This window comes from Doryrhamphus excisus, chromosome 3, assembly GCF_030265055.1.
Source record: "Doryrhamphus excisus isolate RoL2022-K1 chromosome 3, RoL_Dexc_1.0, whole genome shotgun sequence".
Lineage (NCBI taxonomy): Eukaryota > Metazoa > Chordata > Actinopteri > Syngnathiformes > Syngnathidae > Doryrhamphus > Doryrhamphus excisus.
In genome coordinates, this window is record NC_080468.1 from 31,016,857 (window position 1) to 31,029,356 (window position 12,500).

The window sequence follows — 12,500 nt, forward strand, 5'->3', positions numbered from 1 at the left end:
CACCATGACTGCCCCGAAAGACCAGTGGTTAAATTGCAAGGACAACTGCTTGCCAATTTAGTGATATTCAGGATGACCCACTGTGGTCCTTCCAGCTCACGACTTAGTGGGATTTAGGATGGTCCATCGTGGTCCTTCTGGCTGACCTATTTGCTCAGGTGTCTTGACACCACGAGTGCCCCCAAAACTGTGCGTTGTCGGCAGGATTTGATGTGCGGGGAAACCCCAATGGATTTCTAGTCCATCGCCTTAAAAACTCGGCCACAACAAATTGTCACAAACGTAGAACCTCACAGATTATGCCGTTGTATATCAGTCGAAATGCAATGGAAAATGTTTGCCAAAAGCAACCATGAGACTTGTCAACTCGTGAGTGGTATTGCAGCTCACGGTTTTGGGGGATCTCACATGAATTCCCATGAATCCTCTGACACGATTTTGGTCTGATGACTTCCCATGGATCGCCACCATCAGTGATGTCTTGACACCAAGAGTGCCCCCAAAACTGTACGTTGTCGGCAGGATTTGATGCACGGGGAAACCCCAATGGATTTCTAGTCCATCGCCTTAACCACTCGGCCACAACAACTTGCAAAGAACTTCGCCGATTATACCGTTGTTTTTCAGTTGAAATGCAAGGGAAACTGCCAATTCAGTCAGCAACCATGAAGATCCAGGCAATTTCACCTGGATCTCCATTGTCACAGACGTCCTGACACCACAAGTGCCCCCAAAACTGCACGTTGTCGGCAGAATTTGAACCGGTTAGTTTGAACCTGTGTTAGCTTTATTTAGGAAGACCCATTGTGGCCCTTCGGGCTCACAACTACTTAGTGGGATTTCGGATGATCCATCGTGGTCACAGGCGTCCTGACACCATGACTGCCCCGAAAGACCAGTGGTTAAATTGCAAGGACAACTGCTTGCCAATTTAGTGATATTCAGGATGACCCACTGTGGTCCTTCCAGCTCACAACTTAGTGGGATTTAGGATGGTCCATCGTGGTCCTTCTGGCTGACCTATTTGCTCAGGTGTCTTGACACCACGAGTGCCCCCAAAACTGTGCGTTGTCGGCAGGATTTGATGTGCGGGGAAACCCCAATGGATTTCTAGTCCATCGCCTTAAAAACTCGGCCACAACAAATTGTCACAAACGTAGAACCTCACAGATTATGCCGTTGTATATCAGTCGAAATGCAATGGAAACTGCCAATTCAGTCAGCAACCATGAAGATCCAGGCAATTTCACCTGGATCTCCATTGTCACAGACGTCCTGACACCACAAGTGCCCCCAAAACTGCACGTTGTCGGCAGAATTTGAACCGGTTAGTTTGAACCTGTGTTAGCTTTATTTAGGAAGACCCATTGTGGCCCTTTGGGCTCACAACTACTTAGTGGGATTTCGGATGATCCATCGTGGTCACAGGCGTCCTGACACCATGACTGCCCCGAAAGACCAGTGGTTAAATTGCAAGGACAACTGCTTGCCAATTTAGTGATATTCAGGATGACCCACTGTGGTCCTTCCAGCTCACGACTTAGTGGGATTTAGGATGGTCCATCGTGGTCCTTCTGGCTGACCTATTTGCTCAGGTGTCTTGACACCACGAGTGCCCCCAAAACTGTGCGTTGTCGGCAGGATTTGATGTGCCGGGAAACCCCAAAGGATTTCTAATCCATCGCCGTAACCACTCGGCCACAACAAATTGTCACAAACGTAGAACCTCACAGATTATGCCGTTGTATATCAGTCGAAATGCAATGGAAAATGTTTGCCAAAAGCAACCATGAGACTTGTCAACTCGTGAGTGGTATTGCAGCTCACGGTTTTGGGGGATCTCACATGAATTCCCATGAATCCTCTGACACGATTTTGGTCTGATGACTTCCCATGGATCGCCACCATCAGTGATGTCTTGACACCAAGAGTGCCCCCAAAACTGTACGTTGTCGGCAGGATTTGATGCACGGGGAAACCCCAATGGATTTCTAGTCCATCGCCTTAACCACTCGGCCACAACAACTTGCAAAGAACTTTGCCGATTATACCGTTGTTTTTCAGTTGAAATGCAAGGGAAACTGCCAATTCAGTCAGCAACCATGAAGATCCAGGCAATTTCACCTGGATCTCCATTGTCACAGACGTCCTGACACCACAAGTGCCCCCAAAACTGCACGTTGTCGGCAGAATTTGAACCGGTTAGTTTGAACCTGTGTTAGCTTTATTTAGGAAGACCCATTGTGGCCCTTCGGGGTCACAACTACTTAGTGGGATTTCGGATGATCCATCGTGGTCACAGGCGTCCTGACACCATGACTGCCCCGAAAGACCAGTGGTTAAATTGCAAGGACAACTGCTTGCCAATTTAGTGATATTCAGGATGACCCACTGTGGTCCTTCCAGCTCACGACTTAGTGGGATTTAGGATGGTCCATCGTGGTCCTTCTGGCTGACCTATTTGCTCAGGTGTCTTGACACCACGAGTGCCCCCAAAACTGTGCGTTGTCGGCAGGATTTGATGTGCCGGGAAACCCCAAAGGATTTCTAATCCATCGCCTTAACCACTCGGCCACAACAAATTGTCACAAACGTAGAACCTCACAGATTATGCCGTTGTATATCAGTCGAAATGCAATGGAAAATGTTTGCCAAAAGCAACCATGAGACTTGTCAACTCGTGAGTGGTATTGCAGCTCACGGTTTTGGGGGATCTCACATGAATTCCCATGAATCCTCTGACACGATTTTGGTCTGATGACTTCCCATGGATCGCCACCATCAGTGATGTCTTGACACCAAGAGTGCCCCAAAAACTGTACGTTGTCGGCAAACCTCACAAGGTCACAGTTTTTTCCTGATCAGGGCACTGTTTTAGGTTGTGTGGATGATTGGTCTCAAGCGCCAGATTAAGACTCTTTTCTCTCAGAAGGCACTGCTTGAAATCCCACAGCTGGCATTTTCCTGGTCATGTCCATTATCCTCGACTGGAATGATGTGGCATCAAACGACTGTCAGATTGTACAACACGGCTGAGTCCTTCATAAGAAGTCAGTGCTCAAGAGAGTCAGAGTTCATGTGAGAAGGTCCTTTCAGCAAAGGCCTTCTCAAACTATTTGCCAAGTCAGGACGTAAAGAGGGACTGTGCTGAAACCCGGGATTGAACCAGGGACCTTTAGATCTTCAGTCTAACGCTCTCCCAACTGAGCTATTTCAGCTGCAAAGGTGGTCGCACTGCTTTTTCCAGTGCAGGCAATTTCACCTAGATCTCTATTGTAACGGGCGTCCTTACACCATGACTGAAAAGGATTTCATGGATCCCCTGACATGTTTTTGGTCTGAGGATTTGCCATGGATCGCCACCGTCAGTGAAGTCTTGGCACCACGAGTGCCCCCAAAACTGTACGTTGTCGGCAGGATTTGAACCTGCACGGGGAAACCCCAATGGATTTCTAGTCCATCGCCTTAACCACTCGGCCACAACAACTTGCAAAGAACTTCGCCGATTATACCGTTGTTTTTCAGTTGAAATGTCACAGACGTCCTGACACCACAAGTGCCCCCAAAACTGCACGTTGTCGGCAGAATTTGAACCGGTTAGTTTGAACCTGTGTTAGCTTTATTTAGGAAGACCCATTGTGGCCCTTCGGGCTCACAACTACTTAGTGGGATTTCGGATGACCCATCGTGGTCACAGGCGTCCTGACACCATGACTGCCCCGAAAGACCAGTGGTTAAATTGCAAGGACAACTGCTTGCCAATTTAGTGATATTCAGGATGACCCACTGTGGTCCTTCCAGCTCACGACTTAGTGGGATTTAGGATGGTCCATCGTGGACCTTCTGGCTGACCTATTTGCTCAGGTGTCTTGACACCACGAGTGCCCCCAAAACTGTGCGTTGTCGGCAGGATTTGATGTGCCGGGAAACCCCAAAGGATTTCTAATCCATCGCCTTAACCACTCGGCCACAACAACTTGCAAAGAACTTTGCCGATTATACCGTTGTTTTTCAGTTGAAATGCAAGGGAAACTGCCAATTCAGTCAGCAACCATGAAGATCCAGGCAATTTCACCTGGATCTCCATTGTCACAGACGTCCTGACACCACAAGTGCCCCCAAAACTGCACGTTGTCGGCAGAATTTGAACCGGTTAGTTTGAACCTGTGTTAGCTTTATTTAGGAAGACCCATTGTGGCCCTTCGGGCTCACAACTACTTAGTGGGATTTCGGATGATCCATCGTGGTCACAGGCGTCCTGACACCATGACTGCCCCGAAAGACCAGTGGTTAAATTGCAAGGACAACTGCTTGCCAATTTAGTGATATTCAGGATGACCCACTGTGGTCCTTCCAGCTCACGACTTAGTGGGATTTAGGATGGTCCATCGTGGTCCTTCTGGCTGACCTATTTGCTCAGGTGTCTTGACACCACGAGTGCCCCCAAAACTGTGCGTTGTCGGCAGGATTTGATGTGCGGGGAAACCCCAATGGATTTCTAGTCCATCGCCTTAAAAACTCGGCCACAACAAATTGTCACAAACGTAGAACCTCACAGATTATGCCGTTGTATATCAGTCGAAATGCAATGGAAAATGTTTGCCAAAAGCAACCATGAGACTTGTCAACTCGTGAGTGGTATTGCAGCTCACGGTTTTGGGGGATCTCACATGAATTCCCATGAATCCTCTGACACGATTTTGGTCTGATGACTTCCCATGGATCGCCACCATCAGTGATGTCTTGACACCAAGAGTGCCCCCAAAACTGTACGTTGTCGGCAAACCTCACAAGGTCACAGTTTTTTCCTGATCAGGGCACTGTTTTAGGTTGTGTGGATGATTGGTCTCAAGCGCCAGATTAAGACTCTTTTCTCTCAGAAGGCACTGCTTGAAATCCCACAGCTGGCATTTTCCTGGTCATGTCCATTATCCTCGACTGGAATGATGTGGCAGCAAACGACTGTCAGATTGTACAACACGGCTGAGTCCTTCATAAGAAGTCAGTGCTCAAGAGAGTCAGAGTTCATGTGAGAAGGTCCTTTCAGCAAAGGCCTTCTCAAACTATTTGCCAAGTCAGGACGTAAAGAGGGACTGTGCTGAAACCCGGGATTGAACCAGGGACCTTTAGATCTTCAGTCTAACGCTCTCCCAACTGAGCTATTTCAGCTGCAAAGGTGGTCGCACCGCTTTTTCCAGTGCAGGCAATTTCACCTAGATCTCTATTGTAACGGGCGTCCTTACACCATGACTGAAAAGGATTTCATGGATCCCCTGACATGTTTTTGGTCTGAGGATTTGCCATGGATCGCCACCGTCAGTGAAGTCTTGGCACCACGAGTGCCCCCAAAACTGTACGTTGTCGGCACGATTTGAACCTGCGCGGGGAAACCCCAATGGATTTCTAGTCCATCGCCTTAACCACTCGGCCACAACAACTTGCAAAGAACTTCGCCGATTATACCGTTGTTTTTCAGTTGAAATGTCACAGACGTCCTGACACCACAAGTGCCCCCAAAACTGCACGTTGTCGGCAGAATTTGAACCGGTTAGTTTGAACCTGTGTTAGCTTTATTTAGGAAGACCCATTGTGGCCCTTCGGGGTCACAACTACTTAGTGGGATTTCGGATGATCCATCGTGGTCACAGGCGTCCTGACACCATGACTGCCCCGAAAGACCAGTGGTTAAATTGCAAGGACAACTGCTTGCCAATTTAGTGATATTCAGGATGACCCACTGTGGTCCTTCCAGCTCACGACTTAGTGGGATTTAGGATGGTCCATCGTGGTCCTTCTGGCTGACCTATTTGCTCAGGTGTCTTGACACCACGAGTGCCCCCAAAACTGTGCGTTGTCGGCAGGATTTGATGTGCGGGGAAACCCCAATGGATTTCTAGTCCATCGCCTTAAAAACTCGGCCACAACAAATTGTCACAAACGTAGAACCTCACAGATTATGCCGGTGTATATCAGTCGAAATGCAATGGAAAATGTTTGCCAAAAGCAACCATGAGACTTGTCAACTCGTGAGTGGTATTGCAGCTCACGGTTTTGGGGGATCTCACATGAATTCCCATGAATCCTCTGACACGATTTTGGTCTGATGACTTCCCATGGATCGCCACCATCAGTGATGTCTTGACACCAAGAGTGCCCCCAAAACTGTACGTTGTCGGCAGGATTTGATGCGCGGGGAAACCCCAATGGATTTCTAGTCCATCGCCTTAAAAACTCGGCCACAACAACTTGCAAAGAACTTCGCCGATTATACCATTGTTTTTCAGTTGAAATGCAAGGGAAACTGCCAATTCAGTCAGCAACCATGAAGATCCAGGCAATTTCACCTGGATCTCCATTGTCACAGACGTCCTGACACCACAAGTGCCCCCAAAACTGCACGTTGTCGGCAGAATTTGAACCGGTTAGTTTGAACCTGTGTTAGCTTTATTTAGGAAGACCCATTGTGGCCCTTCGGGCTCACAACTACTTAGTGGGATTTCGGATGATCCATCGTGGTCACAGGCGTCCTGACACCATGACTGCCCCGAAAGACCAGTGGTTAAATTGCAAGGACAACTGCTTGCCAATTTAGTGATATTCAGGATGACCCACTGTGGTCCTTCCAGCTCACGACTTAGTGGGATTTAGGATGGTCCATCGTGGTCCTTCTGGCTGACCTATTTGCTCAGGTGTCTTGACACCACGAGTGCCCCCAAAACTGTGCGTTGTCGGCAGGATTTGATGTGCCGGGAAACCCCAAAGGATTTCTAATCCATCGCCTTAACCACTCGGCCACAACAAATTGTCACAAACGTAGAACCTCACAGATTATGCCGTTGTATATCAGTCGAAATGCAATGGAAAATGTTTGCCAAAAGCAACCATGAGACTTGTCAACTCGTGAGTGGTATTGCAGCTCACGGTTTTGGGGGATCTCACATGAATTCCCATGAATCCTCTGACACGATTTTGGTCTGATGACTTCCCATGGATCGCCACCATCAGTGATGTCTTGACACCAAGAGTGCCCCCAAAACTGTATGTTGTCGGCAAACCTCACAAGGTCACAGTTTTTTCCTGATCAGGGCACTGTTTTAGGTTGTGTGGATGATTGGTCTCAAGCGCCAGATTAAGACTCTTTTCTCTCAGAAGGCACTGCTTGAAATCCCACAGGTGGCATTTTCCTGGTCATGTCCATTATCCTCGACTGGAATGATGTGGCAGCAAACGACTGTCAGATTGTACAACACGGCTGAGTCCTTCATAAGAAGTCAGTGCTCAAGAGAGTCAGAGTTCATGTGAGAAGGTCCTTTCAGCAAAGGCCTTCTCAAACTATTTGCCAAGTCAGGACGTAAAGAGGGACTGTGCTGAAACCCGGGATTGAACCAGGGACCTTTAGATCTTCAGTCTAACGCTCTCCCAACTGAGCTATTTCAGCTGCAAAGGTGGTCGCACCGCTTTTTCCAGTGCAGGCAATTTCACCTAGGTCTCTATTGTAACGGGCGTCCTTACACCATGACTGAAAAGGATTTCATGGATCCCCTGACATGTTTTTGGTCTGAGGATTTGCCATGGATCGCCACCGTCAGTGAAGTCTTGGCACCACGAGTGCCCCCAAAACTGTACGTTGTCGGCAGGATTTGAACCTGCGCGGGGAAACCCCAATGGATTTCTAGTACATCGCCTTAACCACTCGGCCACAACAACTTGCAAAGAACTTCGCCGATTATACCGTTGTTTTTCAGTTGAAATGTCACAGACGTCCTGACACCACAAGTGCCCCCAAAACTGCACGTTGTCGGCAGAATTTGAACCGGTTAGTTTGAACCTGTGTTAGCTTTATTTAGGAAGACCCATTGTGGCCCTTCGGGGTCACAACTACTTAGTGGGATTTCGGATGATCCATCGTGGTCACAGGCGTCCTGACACCATGACTGCCCCGAAAGACCAGTGGTTAAATTGCAAGGACAACTGCTTGCCAATTTAGTGATATTCAGGATGACCCACTGTGGTCCTTCCAGCTCACGAATTAGTGGGATTTAGGATGGTCCATCGTGGTCCTTCTGGCTGACCTATTTGCTCAGGTGTCTTGACACCACGAGTGCCCCCAAAACTGTGCGTTGTCGGCAGGATTTGATGTGCGGGGAAACCCCAATGGATTTCTAGTCCATCGCCTTAAAAACTCGGCCACAACAAATTGTCACAAACGTAGAACCTCACAGATTATGCCGTTGTATATCAGTCGAGATGCAATGGAAAATGTTTGCCAAAAGCAACCATGAGACTTGTCAACTCGTGAGTGGTATTGCAGCTCACGGTTTTGGGGGATCTCACATGAATTCCCATGAATCCTCTGACACGATTTTGGTCTGATGACTTCCCATGGATCGCCACCATCAGTGATGTCTTGACACCAAGAGTGCCCCCAAAACTGTACGTTGTCGGCAGGATTTGATGCGCGGGGAAACCCCAATGGATTTCTAGTCCATCGCCTTAAAAACTCGGCCACAACAACTTGCAAAGAACTTCGCCGATTATACCATTGTTTTTCAGTTGAAATGCAAGGGAAACTGCCAATTCAGTCAGCAACCATGAAGATCCAGGCAATTTCACCTGGATCTCCATTGTCACAGACGTCCTGACACCACAAGTGCCCCCAAAACTGCACGTTGTCGGCAGAATTTGAACCGGTTAGTTTGAACCTGTGTTAGCTTTATTTAGGAAGACCCATTGTGGCCCTTCGGGGTCACAACTACTTAGTGGGATTTCGGATGATCCATCGTGGTCACAGGCGTCCTGACACCATGACTGCCCCGAAAGACCAGTGGTTAAATTGCAAGGACAACTGCTTGCCAATTTAGTGATATTCAGGATGACCCACTGTGGTCCTTCCAGCTCACGACTTAGTGGGATTTAGGATGGTCCATCGTGGTCCTTCTGGCTGACCTATTTGCTCAGGTGTCTTGACACCACGAGTGCCCCCAAAACTGTGCGTTGTCGGCAGGATTTAAAGTGCGGGGAAACCCCAATGGATTTCTAGTCCATCGCCTTAAAAACTCGGCCACAACAAATTGTCACAAACGTAGAACCTCACAGATTATGCCGGTGTATATCAGTCGAAATGCAATGGAAAATGTTTGCCAAAAGCAACCATGAGACTTGTCAACTCGTGAGTGGTATTGCAGCTCACGGTTTTGGGGGATCTCACATGAATTCCCATGAATCCTCTGACACGATTTTGGTCTGATGACTTCCCATGGATCGCCACCATCAGTGATGTCTTGACACCAAGAGTGCCCCCAAAACTGTACGTTGTCGGCAGGATTTGATGCGCGGGGAAACCCCAATGGATTTCTAGTCCATCGCCTTAAAAACTCGGCCACAACAACTTGCAAAGAACTTCGCCGATTATACCATTGTTTTTCAGTTGAAATGCAAGGGAAACTGCCAATTCAGTCAGCAACCATGAAGATCCAGGCAATTTCACCTGGATCTCCATTGTCACAGACGTCCTGACACCACAAGTGCCCCCAAAACTGCACGTTGTCGGCAGAATTTGAACCGGTTAGTTTGAACCTGTGTTAGCTTTATTTAGGAAGACCCATTGTGGCCCTTCGGGCTCACAACTACTTAGTGGGATTTCGGATGATCCATCGTGGTCACAGGCGTCCTGACACCATGACTGCCCCGAAAGACCAGTGGTTAAATTGCAAGGACAACTGCTTGCCAATTTAGTGATATTCAGGATGACCCACTGTGGTCCTTCCAGCTCACGACTTAGTGGGATTTAGGATGGTCCATCGTGGTCCTTCTGGCTGACCTATTTGCTCAGGTGTCTTGACACCACGAGTGCCCCCAAAACTGTGCGTTGTCGGCAGGATTTGATGTGCCGGGAAACCCCAAAGGATTTCTAATCCATCGCCTTAACCACTCGGCCACAACAAATTGTCACAAACGTAGAACCTCACAGATTATGCCGTTGTATATCAGTCGAAATGCAATGGAAAATGTTTGCCAAAAGCAACCATGAGACTTGTCAACTCGTGAGTGGTATTGCAGCTCACGGTTTTGGGGGATCTCACATGAATTCCCATGAATCCTCTGACACGATTTTGGTCTGATGACTTCCCATGGATCGCCACCATCAGTGATGTCTTGACACCAAGAGTGCCCCCAAAACTGTATGTTGTCGGCAAACCTCACAAGGTCACAGTTTTTTCCTGATCAGGGCACTGTTTTAGGTTGTGTGGATGATTGGTCTCAAGCGCCAGATTAAGACTCTTTTCTCTCAGAAGGCACTGCTTGAAATCCCACAGGTGGCATTTTCCTGGTCATGTCCATTATCCTCGACTGGAATGATGTGGCAGCAAACGACTGTCAGATTGTACAACACGGCTGAGTCCTTCATAAGAAGTCAGTGCTCAAGAGAGTCAGAGTTCATGTGAGAAGGTCCTTTCAGCAAAGGCCTTCTCAAACTATTTGCCAAGTCAGGACGTAAAGAGGGACTGTGCTGAAACCCGGGATTGAACCAGGGACCTTTAGATCTTCAGTCTAACGCTCTCCCAACTGAGCTATTTCAGCTGCAAAGGTGGTCGCACCGCTTTTTCCAGTGCAGGCAATTTCACCTAGGTCTCTATTGTAACGGGCGTCCTTACACCATGACTGAAAAGGATTTCATGGATCCCCTGACATGTTTTTGGTCTGAGGATTTGCCATGGATCGCCACCGTCAGTGAAGTCTTGGCACCACGAGTGCCCCCAAAACTGTACGTTGTCGGCAGGATTTGAACCTGCGCGGGGAAACCCCAATGGATTTCTAGTACATCGCCTTAACCACTCGGCCACAACAACTTGCAAAGAACTTCGCCGATTATACCGTTGTTTTTCAGTTGAAATGTCACAGACGTCCTGACACCACAAGTGCCCCCAAAACTGCACGTTGTCGGCAGAATTTGAACCGGTTAGTTTGAACCTGTGTTAGCTTTATTTAGGAAGACCCATTGTGGCCCTTCGGGGTCACAACTACTTAGTGGGATTTCGGATGATCCATCGTGGTCACAGGCGTCCTGACACCATGACTGCCCCGAAAGACCAGTGGTTAAATTGCAAGGACAACTGCTTGCCAATTTAGTGATATTCAGGATGACCCACTGTGGTCCTTCCAGCTCACGAATTAGTGGGATTTAGGATGGTCCATCGTGGTCCTTCTGGCTGACCTATTTGCTCAGGTGTCTTGACACCACGAGTGCCCCCAAAACTGTGCGTTGTCGGCAGGATTTGATGTGCGGGGAAACCCCAATGGATTTCTAGTCCATCGCCTTAAAAACTCGGCCACAACAAATTGTCACAAACGTAGAACCTCACAGATTATGCCGTTGTATATCAGTCGAAATGCAATGGAAAATGTTTGCCAAAAGCAACCATGAGACTTGTCAACTCGTGAGTGGTATTGCAGCTCACGGTTTTGGGGGATCTCACATGAATTCCCATGAATCCTCTGACACGATTTTGGTCTGATGACTTCCCATGGATCGCCACCATCAGTGATGTCTTGACACCAAGAGTGCCCCCAAAACTGTACGTTGTCGGCAGGATTTGATGCGCGGGGAAACCCCAATGGATTTCTAGTCCATCGCCTTAAAAACTCGGCCACAACAACTTGCAAAGAACTTCGCCGATTATACCATTGTTTTTCAGTTGAAATGCAAGGGAAACTGCCAATTCAGTCAGCAACCATGAAGATCCAGGCAATTTCACCTGGATCTCCATTGTCACAGACGTCCTGACACCACAAGTGCCCCCAAAACTGCACGTTGTCGGCAGAATTTGAACCGGTTAGTTTGAACCTGTGTTAGCTTTATTTAGGAAGACCCATTGTGGCCCTTCGGGCTCACAACTACTTAGTGGGATTTCGGATGATCCATCGTGGTCACAGGCGTCCTGACACCATGACTGCCCCGAAAGACCAGTGGTTAAATTGCAAGGACAACTGCTTGCCAATTTAGTGATATTCAGGATGACCCACTGTGGTCCTTCCAGCTCACGACTTAGTGGGATTTAGGATGGTCCATCGTGGTCCTTCTGGCTGACCTATTTGCTCAGGTGTCTTGACACCACGAGTGCCCCCAAAACTGTGCGTTGTCGGCAGGATTTGATGTGCCGGGAAACCCCAAAGGATTTCTAATCCATCGCCTTAACCACTCGGCCACAACAAATTGTCACAAACGTAGAACCTCACAGATTATGCCGTTGTATATCAGTCGAAATGCAATGGAAAATGTTTGCCAAAAGCAACCATGAGACTTGTCAACTCGTGAGTGGTATTGCAGCTCACGGTTTTGGGGGATCTCACATGAATTCCCATGAATCCTCTGACACGATTTTGGTCTGATGACTTCCCATGGATCGCCACCATCAGTGATGTCTTGACACCAAGAGTGCCCCCAAAACTGTATGTTGTCGGCAAACCTCACAAGGTCACAGTTTTTTCCTGATCAGGGC

General features: G+C 48.2%; 5 non-coding genes across 5 annotated transcripts; all 5 read right to left on the bottom strand.

Annotated features, from left to right (window-relative positions):
• Window positions 1-3,145: 3,145 nt before the first annotated feature.
• On the bottom strand, window positions 3,146-3,218 carry trnaf-gaa (transfer RNA phenylalanine (anticodon GAA)). The gene has a single exon. It is a non-coding gene; the product is annotated as a tRNA-Phe (tRNA).
• A 187-nt stretch (window positions 3,219-3,405) lies between these two features.
• trnas-aga (transfer RNA serine (anticodon AGA)) lies at window positions 3,406-3,487 on the bottom strand. The gene has a single exon. It is a non-coding gene; the product is annotated as a tRNA-Ser (tRNA).
• Window positions 3,488-5,096: 1,609 nt separating this feature from the next.
• trnaf-gaa (transfer RNA phenylalanine (anticodon GAA)) lies at window positions 5,097-5,169 on the bottom strand. Its single transcript has one exon. It is a non-coding gene; the product is annotated as a tRNA-Phe (tRNA).
• A 2,196-nt stretch (window positions 5,170-7,365) lies between these two features.
• On the bottom strand, window positions 7,366-7,438 carry trnaf-gaa (transfer RNA phenylalanine (anticodon GAA)). The gene has a single exon. It is a non-coding gene; the product is annotated as a tRNA-Phe (tRNA).
• A 3,070-nt stretch (window positions 7,439-10,508) lies between these two features.
• trnaf-gaa (transfer RNA phenylalanine (anticodon GAA)) lies at window positions 10,509-10,581 on the bottom strand. Its single transcript has one exon. It is a non-coding gene; the product is annotated as a tRNA-Phe (tRNA).
• Window positions 10,582-12,500: the final 1,919 nt, after the last annotated feature.